The 16170-nt window shown below is 38.0% G+C and overlaps 1 protein-coding gene across 1 annotated transcript in view; it reads right to left on the bottom strand.

The window, feature by feature from the left end:
- The window catches only part of cadm2b (cell adhesion molecule 2b), a 141003-nt gene that overhangs the window by 96848 nt on the left and 27985 nt on the right, over positions 1-16170 (bottom strand). The window lies entirely within an intron of this gene.

The raw sequence follows: 16170 nt of genomic DNA, 5'->3' as shown, positions 1-16170 counted from the left end.
AATAACTTTCACGTTTGCTGTGTTGGGAGAGTCGGCAGATGCTTTATAGACAGGTGCCTGCACATAATGTAGTAACAGCTGATATGATGGATCTGTTTGTAATGTAATTGAACTCTTTTTAAGTCTTGGATATAGAAAAATCCAAGCATTTGTGTTGTCTCATATCTGCATGCTTTGCCAGCCTGTTAAACATGCTCAAAATCTCCGAATAATCCAGAATTCTACAAAGAAGCAAAGTTGGATTGAAAAAAAGTCACAGGAGACAAAATAAGGGACTATCATTTCATCTTATCTCCTCAAACCATCATTACAAAATTATGTTACATGAGCGTCCTCATGTACATCGCTTTGTATGAATCACTTAAAACAACAAAGATAGTCATGCTCATTTCATTTTAAGCACATGTATACAATACAATTTGAGAAGAAATCGAGAAACAAACTACTCTCTGTAAGTTTTGAACAAGTTTGGCAGCTATCTAAACAGATTTATCCTTGCAAGGTTAAAGCTTGATGATTTAAACACAGACAAATTGCTGCTTTTATTTTGCTGTGCTGTGAGTTTGTCTCCATTGTGCACTATCGGCTGTGAACTCTTGAGTTTGTGAAGAAAAGTTCTGAAGGTTGCTTGAGAAAAGTTAACGTGAAGGATGGTTTAGAAAAATACAGTTATACATGTATCATCTATAGCAAGATACATTATGTATGGTTTGATTGAGTGAAACTTAACTCCAGATATACAGGGGCTGCCTTAGTCCTCCTGAGTGAATACATATATAAGTATTAAATATCTATGAGATCTTAATGCATTTTACTGAAGAACCGTGCTCTTTCATTATAAATATCCTGTTGTTGTGTGGACCTTTCACATTAGAGATGGTATTCATTCATTCATTCATTCATCTTCCAACCCGCTTAATCCGCTAACGCAGGTTGCGGGGTAGCCAGTGCCTATCCTGGCAGTCTCAGGGCGTGAGGCGGAGGACACTCCGGGCACGACGCCAGTGTACCGCGGAGCCATTAGAGATGGTAAAAAATAAAAAATAAAAAAGGCATGCTTTTTTTGTCAGGCATACAAAATACATGGTAATAACCGTGAGTGTAAACTTTTTTTCTTACTTGTCATACAAAAGTCTGAACATTTGTTTGTCTTTGGTATCGTTGGTATTTTATTTCTTTCTTGTCAATCTATTTATAACTTTGGTCACCAACAAAGAAAAGTTGTTTTGTTAATTTAATCGCAGTAAATGGTATTGCACATACATCCAAGTTTATCATCCCTGAGGTAAGGGGATGAAAACATGTGTTCAAAACTATTTGACTACAGTTTTACGGCAACATCAAACTTATTGCAAAGTCTTGTCTTTGTTGTAAAATGTAAAATGGTACAAAAAACAACAAAGGAGTGAAGCAAGACGTGCCAGACCACATACTAAACATAAGAACCATGGTCTGACTTTCAGTGGCTGATATTTTCATTCAAAATACTATGCTGAGATTTTTTCATAGGGGCAAGCAAAAACAAAATTTAAAGCATTCTGCAATCTTCACAATAAAGTATTGTCAACCATAAGCTGAATTCAGTGGTTTCTGCAAACATGGTAACAGAATCATCCAAATCATAGTTTGATGTCATATAAGTGACAAAATCAGTAACTATATGACTATGAATAAAAATGATAGCATTTGGATACGGCTACACAATAAACCATTCATTCATTCATTCATCCTCTGAACTGCTTTTCCGCTGCGGCAGGTCACGGAGAGCTGGAGCCTATTCCAGTGGACCAAGGGCGTGAGGCGGGGAAACTCCGGGCACAGCGCCAGTGCACCGCGGAGCCACACGGAGACAGGCAAACGCGCACGCACACACTCACACACTACGGGAAATTTGGAACGGCCAATTAACCTGTAGCGCATGCTTTTTTGGAGGTGGGAGGAAGCCGGAGAACCCAGATAGAACCCACACATATAAGGTTAATAGTACTTAACTAAATATACTTTGAGTATGCAATGTATTTGTGCTCCTGGCAGGAATAATTTAAGCTTCACCATATGAGCTGATAAAGGCTTGGGTAAGGTTATAGACCTACTCTATTTGATAAGGATATGCAGTATTTATGAACTTCAAAAATTTAAGATGAAAGTATGATTTACAAAAGTCTTTATTCAAATATCTGCAAATCACCTTGAAGATGAGGACTGAGAATGCACTTGCAGAACTGCAATGGCCGTTTAGAACCACAGATGTGAACATTTCGCAAAAAGCCACAAATATTATAAACAAATACATGGACACTGTTAACAAGACCAGAAACCAGTACACAACTGCCAAGTCAGGGAACATCACCAAATACAGTTGTGCCTGGCATGACCTCTAACAATGCATCCATGGTGCTAAGAGAAAGTACACCCCAGGACTTTAAAACCTTTGGAGGGAAAACAATAATAAGAGCATGTGGCAAGGAATCCAGTCAATTACCAACCACAGAAGGGATACAAACAGAACTGTGACCCACAACCTCTACCAGATAGCCTCAGCAGCTTTTATGCCAGATTTGATCTATACCACAGCGTCACTCTCCAAAACGCCTACTGTTACCCACAGTAACTATACTTCAGCTGACGCACGCACAGGTCCACAGTCTTCTGAGGCAGGTGAACTGTCATAAACATAACTGTGTGGCAGTGAGTGTCCTGAAGGCCAGCACAGACCAACCAGGGGAGGTGTACACGTCTTCAACTTCTCCCTGTCACAAGGAACAGTTCTTACATGCTTTTAATACGTTTTATTGTTGTCCCTGGGCCTAAAAAACAAAACAAAACACAACCACACTGAATGACTTCTCACAATTCAGATGTACAAAGACTGTTCCGGTCTTCATGTTTAAGTATTTGTTGGACAATAATTTAACAAGTAACCAACATCTTGTTTAACATTGCTCGAAGGTAAGCCATCCTCTCTCCTTTGTAGTTATTGTACTGAGGCAGTGGGAGAAACTAATCATTCCGGGCTCTGCAAGACACTTCCAAATGTTCGATTTGTCTGAATTTCTCTGGATAAATACATTGTTATGCATAATCTTTTTTTTTTCAGTTTTTTTCAGAGTTAAAAAAAAAATTTAAAAAGGAAGCAAGCCTGCGGTCTCAAGCATTTTCTGTTTTTTTTCTTCTGAGGCTAGTTAATGAATAATGAAAAAGAAAAACCAAACCACCGGTGACTGGCACCGGTGACTGGCTACGATAATGTAGCAAAACAGGGAATTTTCAACAATTCTATTAATAAAGTCTGACTGACTGACTGATCTCAGTATTTCCCAAACACTGTGGCGCCGGAAATAAACCACTTTAAACTTAATTGGTCTAAAAAATGCCATTGTGCTGTCATCTGGAATCTAGTGACGGTCCATTCTATTGGTCTGTGGAAACACACGGAGAAACTGGCATAAAGGTGAATGAAAGACCCTCAAAGGTGAAATTCCAGCCTTTTCTGAAATTTCAAGAGCAGTCACTGCTAGACAAAGGTGTCAGGTGTGCTGCAATTGATTTACAAATGTAGTTGATAGCTCTGGGCGGGCGGCGGAGGGGTGCATTCAGGCTTGTGTATTCTGTCTGCAGCGACGTGCTGTGAGATTCCAAGCGGTGAGACACCGACGTTAAAGTCAGTTCTAGGAGTAAAACAGCGTCACATTTGCCAGTAAATTAGCAGCCTGACATTAAAAACTAGTTTAAAAAATGGTTTAGGACACACAGCAGCAAGTAGCTGCACCTCACCTCCGACTGGACTACCGATCGATCGAAACAATATTTAATTAATAAACGAAGACGAACGTCGGAGCTTAAATATCTTTTTCAAATTTCAGATCAGGAAATAATCTGCCCTGTTCGAACTGAGGCCCCGTCCACACGATAATGGATATTTTAAAAACACAACTTTTCTGTTGCGTTTACGCCTTCCGTCCACACGACAACGCAGATATCCGAAACGAAAAAACAACTTTTTGAAACCGCTGGCCGAGATGGATTTTTAAAAAAACGCTGGGTCTGCGTTGTCGTGTGGATGGAGTATCCACGACTTTTTAAAAATGCTGACTTTTTGCCTGCGACGAAAACCGCTGTGACGTCATATTTATGGGCCCGTGTGTTGTGACAACAAAACACGGAGGATTCCTATTGGATAGAATTTGACTCAATACTGCCACCACTCAGTTTGGCATGCTTATAGCCGTCTTCGTCTACGTGTGGACGGAGATTTTTTTAAAAACGCTGTTGTGTGGATGGGAATCGTTTTCGATGTGTTTTTAAAAAGTTCCGTTTTTAAAAAAATCCGTCATCGTGTGGACGGAGCCTGAGTGGTCAACTCGTAATGGATTTAACCAGTTTTTAATGTCAGCTTTTTTAATATGCGTATTGACTTCCTTCTAAGATGGCAAAGTGATCAAGTGATCAGGTTTCCTTCATGAGGCTCAGAATGGCTCATTGAAATAACAATAGGGGTCGTTCACAGCTGAATAGAGGTACTCACAGTCATGAATGCTCTAGCTAGTGGACGGATAGCGCAACTACAGCCACTAGTTTTTTAAATCTATTTTTTATTTATTTATTATATGCACCTTATAATCCGGTGCGCCTTATATATGGAATAATTATGAAATAAACAATTCATTAAATGTGCGCCTTATAATCCAGTGTGCCTTATAGTGCAGAAAATTAATCAAGTGCTCGATAATCTTATCATCCACAGTGTTCTCGTTTGCGTGCATCGTTGCGTCTTTGACGCACAACTTTTGACGGGGACGCACAATCGTCGGACAGTGTGCATTCCAGGGACGCAAGCTTTAAATACTGACAAGAAAAAAAATCAATTGTACTTTTTTTCCATGATATAATATTGGGAAAAAATGCACTTCCATTCAACAAAAAATATTCATAATTTATCCATTTCTCCACTTAAATTTCGAACCCGGAAATTGCCGTTATGTCTTGCGCGAGACTCATCTACAGGATTCAGCCCTGTTAAAATCAACTTGCATTGAGAGTAAAGGCAACATGATGTCTGCTCATTTTGCACGCAGTAGTGAAAGAGCGATAAGTTAGTCTTATATTCTCCCCATTATCACCATGCCAAATGACAATCAGTGTTTTTATGGATAATAATCAATTAAAAATTCATGAAGACAAAGAGACAGATATTTCTGTGGACAGTAAGAATGAAGAGGGAGAAAAAGACAAGCAAAAACCAGTAAAATCCGAGCATTTGTACACCAATGGACGCGATTGTTTCCATGGGTGAGGCTCGTTAATAGTTATGGAAAAAGCTACATGTATTGCGAGGTATGCACACAACAGAATCCAATGTTATGCACATAACATTTTAAAGGTTGCGAAATGGATGGCTGCTGAAAATATACCCTTCAACAAGTTTAAAACTATCATTGAACTTATGCATGGCATTGGTGTACCTGATGTGGATCTCATTAAACAACAAAACATACCTTATGACTCGTAAGTCACAGAAAGCCTACTTTTGGATGGTTTGGCCAAAGTCGCAGAGAAAGAGTTAATAGAAAAAAATTCAGGCATCTCCGCTATTAAGCCTCCTTGCAGGCGAGTCAACAGACGTGACAAATGTAAAGAGGTTAGTTCTTTATGCTCAAATAATTTACTCTGACACAATATTTCTAAAACTTTTCTTTTTAAAGAATAACTGCCAGGCTTTAACATTTTGATAAAAAAATAATATGTAATTTATTCCTTTTTTTCTTTTTACTCAATTAACAGTTATGACATTATTAATAATATTATTAAAATTAACAGTTTGTTTAGTTTTTATATTGTACTATTGGCTAAACTCAATCCTTGCATACGGCTTTTATCGTATATTCTGTTATTACTTTTGGGATGCATAAACGTCATGCAAGGATTCACAAATTTTTGTTGCAGCGCATCCCAGGGATGTACTACTGTCTTGAGGTAAAATTAACTTTGCATCCATATTCATTTGTCTAATGTGTTTTGTTCATTTATGCTTTGTTGGTTGGGACATGTTTGTTGGAAAAAATGTGAACTCAAAAACAGGATACATAAATCAGTTGGTGATTTTTGTTGCCATGTACATCACATCACTGCTGTGAATGCTGATGTAAAGTCAGCCCAGTTTAAAACAAATGGGTTAGTGAAGTGAATTTACTGACACTGTTTTGCAATGTCTGTGAAAGGCTTTAATCCAACCAAAACCACAATCTTTTACTTTATTTTGTCAACTAAATGTATTACCTAAGCATATCCAAACTGTTATGGAAAAACTGAGCACTAACCATAACAATAACGTAGCTGTAACTAGAAGTCAGTAACTGATCTAAGTAAGTGATCCACGAATAGGGATACAAATCCAACTGTTAGCCTTGTGAATGATCTGAGTTGTAAATATTCGTCCACACCATCATGCACCCAGCATGGACTTTATCTTGAACTTCACACGTCACCTGTCTTCCTTTATATAGACACTCAGCCAGAAAGAACTTTCAGAATTGTTCACAGCAGATGGTACCTTGACATAAAATATCACAGGGGAACTGAATGCTATCAAAACATCTTTTTATTCCACTAAAAGTAAATCCTGTAACAAAGAAACAATGAGTCATGAACCAAGTTTGTGCTGGAAACTACAGTTAACTTTTTATATTTATTCTCAAAAGTAAACTCCTGTGCAATTAGGTCTCATCAACATTTTGATTTAATGTATATTGTATAATGTTTACAGCTTCCCGTGAATTATGCAAATCATAATGAAATCAAACTGTGTTTACTTTACGAAGGATGATGACTGACAGCAGTGAATAAATAAAATGTTTGCATGCCAATGCAATTTTATGGCAATGCAATAATAAATCAGCGTTCAAATCACCTTTTTTTGTATGAGGACCACAACCAGTGCAAAAGCAGTTAATGCTGTAATTTCTGTCTGATTTAGAATGAACTGGACAAAATTCTGGACTAATATTACATCATTAGAACACATGAGGATTTTAATCCTATGTTCCTGCATGCTACTTAAACATTTAAATGAAAAAAGTTGGATGAATAAATTAAGTGAAAAAAGCAAACTTTTGGTGATGAAATAATAGAATGCTGCTCGAGTTAACATATAACACACATCAGAAGTTGAAACCGCTGAATTTTCCAGGGAAAATAAATTCTGTCTATTTAAGCATTACAGTTTCAGTAGATATTACATCTCACATCCAGTATTATGGATGCAGGAGCAAGGTTTTGTGCCACGGAGTGAAAAAAGAAAAAAATAGAAGAGACATGCTCTATTGACTACAGGGTTTCCACTAGTGTGTAAATTTTTGGAAAATCTTTTCACATCCCTTTTTCATATTACATGGTAGTGTGTACTTCTAGTTTCAGCAGCACTAAGTCACAAAGTAATCTCAAACATACTTGAATATTTCACTGTGAGAAAATTGGGCTATCAGTAATTAATGGATAGACATCGGTGATTACACAGACATGTACAAATAATGAAGATCATATTATTGAAATCATCTGATGGCGAAAAAGTGCTTTGTTTTTCTGAAGGCAGAAATGTTTTCAAATTTCACTCTGATGGCTCATCTTTCAACTTATAATGTCCCCGAATCATGATCTGATAATTGTTTAGTAAGCAAAACATTTTTTTTTAAATTTCTTCATGCTTTCATCTGATCAACAGCTGTTAGGAGTCTGGACAATGAGCTCATTTCCATTTGTTTACAATTAGGAGTTGATTTGAAATTAGCCTCTAATTAAATCTGAGGAGTCCACGGTTGAGCGCAGAGTGTGTCAAGGTTTGTCCTTATTGACACACATCTCAATCAATCAATCAATCAACTTTTATTTATATAACCCTTAATCACATCTGAAGACATTTCAAAGCGCTTTACAGATAGACAGCCAACAATGCCCTCTAGAGCAAGCACACATCTGTATGTGTGTGTGTGTGTGTGTGTGTGTGTGAGTGTGTGCGTAACAGTTGCTGACAGATGAGGTACGTAACAGTGAGTGAATACATCTTTTTTTTTGCCCCACTGTAGAATTTTGAAGTGATTTAAGGATAATGAAATGAAACGGATGTGAAGTCGCCCAAAGCCACCTGTGTGTAGCAGTGGAATACGTCCTCTATGCATTCTTGACATGTTGGCTCTCAAAAACCCTTTAACAAGTTTGGTACAAAGAAATTGTGTAGCCTTAGTTGTATTGATTCTGTTATCCATGTTTCTACACCCCCGGCATTTCAAATGTTGTTTTCCACTACTTTGTCTTATCCTGCCAGCTACTGTGTGGAGCCTAGTCTGAAAAATCACTTATCAATAAATTTTGTGTTGGCACATGCTATCTATCAACAAACATGTAGGATGGAGAAACGTCTGGCAATAGTTGCTATTTTTCTCCCCTTGCAGGATTCTTCTGCAAACTCATAATTGCACGGTGCAATCACTATTCAACTTGTGTCTATTATATGAGTAGCACTTCTTTATGTTTGATAATTACACTGGGTTCTCATATAAGCAATTTGCTGCAAAATTCCTATAAACTACTCAGCTATTGTGTCTATGTGAAGGCAGATGGTTTCATTTGTATGTGGTTGTTATACTACATTTCTTCCTCTCTGATCGGTTATTTGAATTTGCATTTAAATGTGTTTGACCTTGAGACATTGCATATGCTGCCTTCTCTTTGTTGCTTCACACCTTTAATTGGCTAATTATTTTGGGTCTTGTGCTCAGCCAGCTTCATTATACTTTGCTTTCGCTTTTTAGTGTGTTACTGGTCAGAGGTGATTAGGCAGGGGATTTGTAAGTGTCAGATTTTTTTTCAGTCATTTTGTATTTAAGGATTCAGGGCAGCCTCTTAAGATTTGGGGTGTGAAATTCCTGACAAAGCCATAGTTTTGCTTTGGCTCTTCCGACTCTAAAATATTAGGGCAGGTAAGAAAATGTAAATCATCTCAGGTCACCAACTCCTCATTTGATTTGAAGTTTGACCTGTTGAATAAAACAGTCTCTTACAATGTTTGGTAAAGACACCACTGTGCAGTTTGTGCAGTAAACACAACACAGGTGACCGTTAACAACGTAAGTCAAGACTAAAAATGCCGAGATAGGCTTAATTAAACACATATCAGAGAGTTGTCTTCTGCATAAACGTAGACTCTGGTGCCTTTAGAGGCATTACAGACTCTCAGAGGCAGAGGAGCTTTGCTTACTCATCAACAGCATGCGATTCTCAAGCCTAGTGTAACTGTTAATTGTCGTGCTAAATGACAGCTTCTCATATTTTCTTTTGGCACATCTGTCCTTAACATCTGCACTTTACCCTCACTGGTACAGTCTCTCATTCACAGATTCTGAGGTTGAAGAAGAAAACTTACATTAACCTATGTTAGTCCTAAGTGATGTTCTGCCAGGCAGTCTTGCCAGTCCGTGAGGTCTTCAACCAGTTGGACAGCGACAGTGAATGGGACCTGAGGGTGATCAGCAGTGACTCCTTGCCCTGGAGCTCACTCGACATTCATTCAATGTTTGAATCTCTTCATACACTTTTTTCAGAATAAGTTTAAATTTTGAATCCTCAAATCGAATGCACGTGGGCGTCCCCAAGCATCATTGCTGACATTTTACCACTTACTTACAATGCATCTTGAATTCTTGAATCCTAAGAGAGGCTGCAGTTTGTTTGTAACAATTTAGTTTGTAGACTGTCTCCACACCAACTGCTTGGTCTTCTACCGCTTGGTCAATTACCAAATGAAAATTTAAGAGAAGTTCAGATGTCCAGCGATACACCTCAGCTATCCTGTTAGCTGATGGCCTTTTTCAGCAATCGCCTTCTTTGATGAGATGGTACATTTTGAGTAGAATAAATATTTAAAAGCAAATCAAAATATGGTCCTTGAGGATCTGTGATGAAAGTCATAGCAATGGCTAAGTGTGGTTCAGGAGCATCTGATCTCTGTCAGATACAGAGACACGTCTCTTTTCAAGCCTGTCAAATCTATCATCCTCTGCTGATAAGATCCAAACACAGATTGAATCTTTGAGGAGTTTGTCAACTTTCTGCCCACTTTTATTGGTGTTAATGTGACTCAATGCTGTTCCACATTACAAATTTATAATAACTGGTAGCACATTCTCTTGACAATTCTATTTTTGCAAAATTTCAACAAACACAACTCATAATTTTTTTGCAAATTGCTTACAGAAAGTGAACTGTTTTTAAATGTACGGTACGTATTCTAGGGGCGGCACTGTGGCGCAGTGGGTATGGCTGTCGCCGTACAGCAAGGCGGTTCCGGGTTCACGTCCCGCTCTGTATGGAGTTTGCATGTTCACCCTGTGTCTGCATGGGTTCTCTCCGGGTTCTCCGTCCTCCTCCCACCTCCAAAAACATGCGCTTCAAGTTAATTGGCCGCTCCCAAATTGCCCATAGGAATGAGTGCGTGCGTGCATGGTTGTCTGTGTCTCTGTGTGGCTCCGCGGTTCACTAGTGTCACGCCCAGATTTTCCTCCGCCTCACGTCCTAAGCCCGCTGGGATAGGCTCCAGCTCCCTGCGACCCACTACAGTGGATACAGCATATTGTAAAATTGTTCATGTTGCACTGCTATTGAAATGTTAAATGGACTGTACTTATTTAGCACCTTTTTTTTCTGATCACTTAAAGTACTTGGCAACAAAAGTCAGCATTCACCCCTTTCCACACAGTAGTCACCACAATAGGCACTAACAAATTGTACAATCACTCACACACCAATGGAACATATCAACTTCAAGGCCCTGGCATGGAACCGCCAAGCTTTCAATAGGAGGAGGAAAGCCTAACATTTCCTAACATTCAAAAGACACAGAAGAACCTGCAAAAAACCTTCTTGAAAAATCAAGAATTTGAACAAAACAATGAAGTGCACCCTTTTTAGACCCATACAAAGAACTATTAAATTGAACTGAATTCTTTGTGGGTTTATCATATTACATTTTAGTTCCCATACTTTTCACCTTCCCACGAAGTTCTGATATTTACAATTAGGTTCACAGTACATTCCCATAAATAATTGTTTCTGGCACTCATATTGTAATTATGTATTACTTCTCCTAGTGTACAGTACAGCATGTTACTGAATAATGATACAGCAGAACGTTGTCCAGATTTCACTGTAAATTTATAGTCACGTTTTTTCAGTGTAACGTTTCCATGAATCATCAGATTATACAGCATCCTACGTTATGGCTGAATTGCCTTTTCATGTTCTGTTCTTGGTGTAAATATTTTTCTTTGTGTTGTTTTCCAAGAATTTGTTTCATGCTATCAGAAATCTCACTGCATTCAAGAATTCAGTGCTAGCCACCCACTCCAGCTCCCGCTGCCCATGCCTCAGCAGATTGAGCTCTGTGGAAGATCAAGACTCAGCTGGACTGTCTGAAACCTCTCAGCTGGTCATTTGCCCTCACCAAACTCCCCCGTGTCTCTTAAGTACAGTATATAAAACTTTGCTTCATGGTCTTAATTGAAAAAGAAAACGAGGAAATACAGACTAATCTGTTTGAATATATGTAAATTCATTCATTGTATGCACACAGTATTTGGGAAAATCTACTCTAAGGTTTCCTTAAAGCCGCCTTCAAGCAAGCGACATAACCTTCATCCGCTCCAGAGAAGCTGCTCAGTGATCAATAGTTTAAGACTGTGTTTGTACTGGTCAGCTCCCAGGTGTGGCTGTATTTTAAACGTGATGTATGGGGCATCTGGGGTGAGCATGTGAGGCCACTAATCCTTTCTTGAATAAACTTAGATCAGGAAAAACTGTTTGCTTGCACACCATAGCAGCAGTGCTCCACCTTAGCTAAAAAAATAAGCAAGATGTCAGCATACTAAGGATGCAAGTGGTCAGATGAAGACTTCAGGTTCATTTACAATCTATCCAGAAGAAAATTAATAGGTCGGTTTCAAATAGCGCATCTGTCAACGCCCATATACTTCCATTCATCTTTTAGGATGACATTAATACAGCCACAAGATGACAGTGAAGGCTGAAATGTTCTGACAACTAACATAACAATTTAGAGGAAGATGCGAGAATAAACTTTAGTAAATACAAAGAAGCAAAGGTCAAGTCAAACGGCACGGTCAGACGTGGTCTATCACATCGTTAAATACACAGTAACATATTGGATAGAGTTTTTGACTTCTTTGTTAGACATTTGTCTCGTCTTCCTTTAATTATGATTCATCTTACTCAACCAAGTAGCCACATCCCTTGGGCATACCCTTCTTATTATCTATGTTACTTTAAATTTCACTATAATTTACTAATTAACAATATTCTGTACTGTAGATAAAAGATTAAGACCGCAGAGTTGTTGGGAAGTTGTTTTCCGACGAAACAAATTCTAAGGGATTAAATTCATAAAATACTTCAAAGCAAAGGTTTTACATAATATATAAGAATTTTAACGAGATGTTACGGTTACAAAAGGAACCGAGCGCGAGAGTCCAAAAGTCAAAAATCCAAATCCTTTAATCAGACCAAATTCAAAACCAGGAAAAACTGACTACGATTTTTGGATATCCCATTGGACTGTAGCTCAAACAGGCAAGAGGTCAAAACCCGAAAACAAGAACAGACAAGGCAAGGCAAAAGTCGTGGTCGTACAAAAGGTGGTCAGGTAAAACAGTAAACCATTGGCATACACGAAACTCTGCTTCAAAGGACTACTGAATACGCTGTGACAGCGCTGAACAGAAAAGAAGCGCCTTAAATAGGCGGGCCAGGGTGCTAAATTGGCCCCAGGTGAAACAAATGACAAACTGTGTAGTTCTATGGGGAGAACTACACACGGATTGGCTAAACTCCAAACGAAACAATCAGGGAAAACAAACCAGTTGCAACAAATCACTAAATGTGGCAGAAAGAGAGAAGTACAAGAACTGAACCCCTAAAATAAAATACAAAAGACAGACAGACACAGACTATCACAGGGGAATGATAGAAGTAAAATATATTTTAGAACAAATTTTATTTGAAAACATTAACCATAACCATTCAGGTACATGAATGACAACCTGGTTAGAATCTAAATAAAGGAGCATCACAAGGCAGTGGGCAGCAACATCCAGTTCACTCGGGAGGATGTCAGGTCTTAGGTCTTTTTGGATTGTTCAGTGGGATGGCACCCTCAGTGTAGAAGTCTAAAGGAAACACACACTGACCAGTATCTATGGTTGGACTCTCACCACTTCCTGCAACACAAACAGGAGAATGAGAAGAAACACAAACAGAATGCACTCATGTGAATACCACAACTGGGTTTTTGTTAAAACCATCAGATGACCCAAAACGGACCACAGACAGAAGGAAGGCGGGCGGAAAGACATCAGTGCATCTGCAAAGTGCTCCAGTTCTTTAGCTGTGAGGTATTCTGGTATTCTCATGTGATCTGAGAAGGCTGCCCTTCCATTCTGACTTATCAATGATAGTGACAGTATGGGGTGTTCTCTGCTGGGGAAAGCTTGGATCATCTTAGTTCATGATCATTATCATCATCATCATCATCATCATCATCATCATCATCATCATCATCATCATCATTATCATCACCATCATCAAAAGCACTCTCTCTCCCTCTCTCTCCATTGACTGACCCCTGACCTGCAAACTGTCCCTCAAACCTGATCGACCTATGACTGTCTGTGAAAGGTTGCATCCATTTCCTGTGGGGAATAAAAAGTAGGCTATTTGCTTAATATTCAGACTTATTAGATAAATAAAAAGAAAAGGCATTGTTACTTCATCAGATCTGGTTGTTGACATACCCATACACATCCACATATTTTTATCAACAAATTTATTTAAATGATAACATGCTACAAAGGGATTTTTCTTTTACCTTCTGCAGGCACTGTGTCAAACTGAAAAGACTGAAAAGCCAGAGGGCTAAAGTCTTGGCTAATTATTACTTAAATAAACATTGTTTATGACTGGACCACACTGAAAATTCAAATTATTATTTTTTTAATTCAGGGAATAACATGTCTATAAAGAGGAGAATAAGTACAATGCTGTTAAAGAGGTAAACCTAGGGAAAATAAAGACATTTATTCCACTGCCATTGACATTGTTTCGCATTAGTGAAGTTAAAGGCAAAATCTGAATGTCTTCAGTTGTCATTGTGGATTTTAGGTTTTCTATTCTTAGCAGTTGCAGTTTCTGTAGTTTTCTCTAATGTAAGCAAGATTTCCATTTTATCAACTCTACATCTGCAACAACAGCACACATGCATGACAATAATTATTCAATCACAGCTAGAGCTTAGGTGCAAATACTTCTCCAAAGCACTTATTAGCTGCTGATCAGTAGGTCTTTACGTTGCTTAGAACATGCTGTAGGAACTTCACACTCTGGTCGCCCCAGGTGGCAGGAGGAGATAGCCATTTCAATTTTTGAAAGTTTGAAGGCCTTCATTACCTGTTATCTAACATGACCTCAGTAAACGCCATATTACTCTGACGTTGAATATTTCTTCATAGTGGTAGGTGGGAGGAGGGACAGTGAAGGGGAATATTTGAACTGTAGTGGCCAGTTTTATCTCATAAGAATGTTCACGGCAGCTGTTTGGGAAATTTTTTTCCCCCCATATTTCAATTTGATTTCTTAGTTTGAGATAACAGGTCAAGTCTAAGATCGAAATTGAAGTGGATTGGCCAATACTCTAATATTTTAGTACCAACAATTAATATTTTAATCTAACATTTTAGTACCAACTATTAAGATTTGTTTATTTTACATTTATATTATTCCAACACAACACATATTGATGTTAACAGCAAACAGCTGAATTGCTTCTTGACTAATAATGATACTCATTATTGATTAATGTGAGAAATGTTAATTTATTTTGTTAAACTATTTAATGTATATGACAGAAAGAGAAGATTTCAAACTAAAGAGGTACTAATTCTTTCTTATACAGAGAAAACAATGGAATGTTTTCAATAGTATTTTGACAATTTCATATAACTGTTGTCATTCTTTATTCAACATAAACAGAATTATTGATGTTTATACCAGAGTTGATCCTTATGCTTCCACCACATTTAAACATTTTTTCCACTGGACTATATGAAATCTGCACCTCAGTGGAAATGATAGGGAGAAGTAAAAGTAAGAAAACCAGATTCATGTGCCATATTGTATGTTTACATTTACTTTTAGAAAAAGTTTTAATTTCTATATTTAATTAATTTAGTCCATTTAATACAGATGCGATCTTAGTCCATCAATAAATTGTGAGGTTCATCAGACACTTTATTCAACTCATTATTGTCAAGTCAATAGTGATTGTACAGTATAATGGCCTTAGAAATAAAGGTTGGTTGACAATGTGCAACCGTATAGGATTTGTTTTAACTGATAGCTATGCTCAGTGCAGGTGGAATAACTACAGGCTCCACTGACAGATGGAACAATGGGAAAAGGAGGTGTAACAGTAATGGATGTAGTGAATGGGTGGAAATTCACTATGCAGAGAGAGCTGAAGTTTGCGATAAGATCTGTTTTCTCGTCAATGTGTACCATCAACATTAAGTTGCCATTCCACTGGAAATGTATGAATGAAAAACCCTACTCACTTAAATTCATGTCTTTATGGGTCTTTCGCATAGTCCTGTGAGCTTTTAGCCTCCAATGGTTTTTATCGACCATAGATAAGTTACGACTGGCACTCTTTTAATCCACCTTTTTAATAGGTCGATGAGTACTGTGCATACTTCTTATTTTAATCATGAGAAGAAAAAAAACTGTTCCTGAAGCTGTCTCTATCCTTAATGATACCCTAAATCATAATTGTCTTCTACCTTTACAAAAGGGTTAGATGATGATAATGAGGCGAACTTAACAACAGCACGACTCCCTGCATAGGCTAAACTTAATTTCCTCACAAGCAGAGAAATTGAATGTAAGCAATATGATTCATTATGATGTTGTTTTCTCTGACAGGGTCCTGTAATTGCATTGTGTGTCAGAGGAGATGTGTTACTACTACAGATTAGACGTGTACAGACAGATGGACTGAGGCTCTACAATGACATCCTGACACTGACTGGACATGATCCTTCACAATATGTTGGCCTG

This window comes from Antennarius striatus, chromosome 6 (assembly GCF_040054535.1).
Source record: "Antennarius striatus isolate MH-2024 chromosome 6, ASM4005453v1, whole genome shotgun sequence".
Classification (NCBI taxonomy): Eukaryota; Metazoa; Chordata; class Actinopteri; order Lophiiformes; family Antennariidae; genus Antennarius; species Antennarius striatus.
Note: the sequence above shows the minus strand (reverse complement) of the source record. Positions and strands in the feature narration are given on the sequence as shown.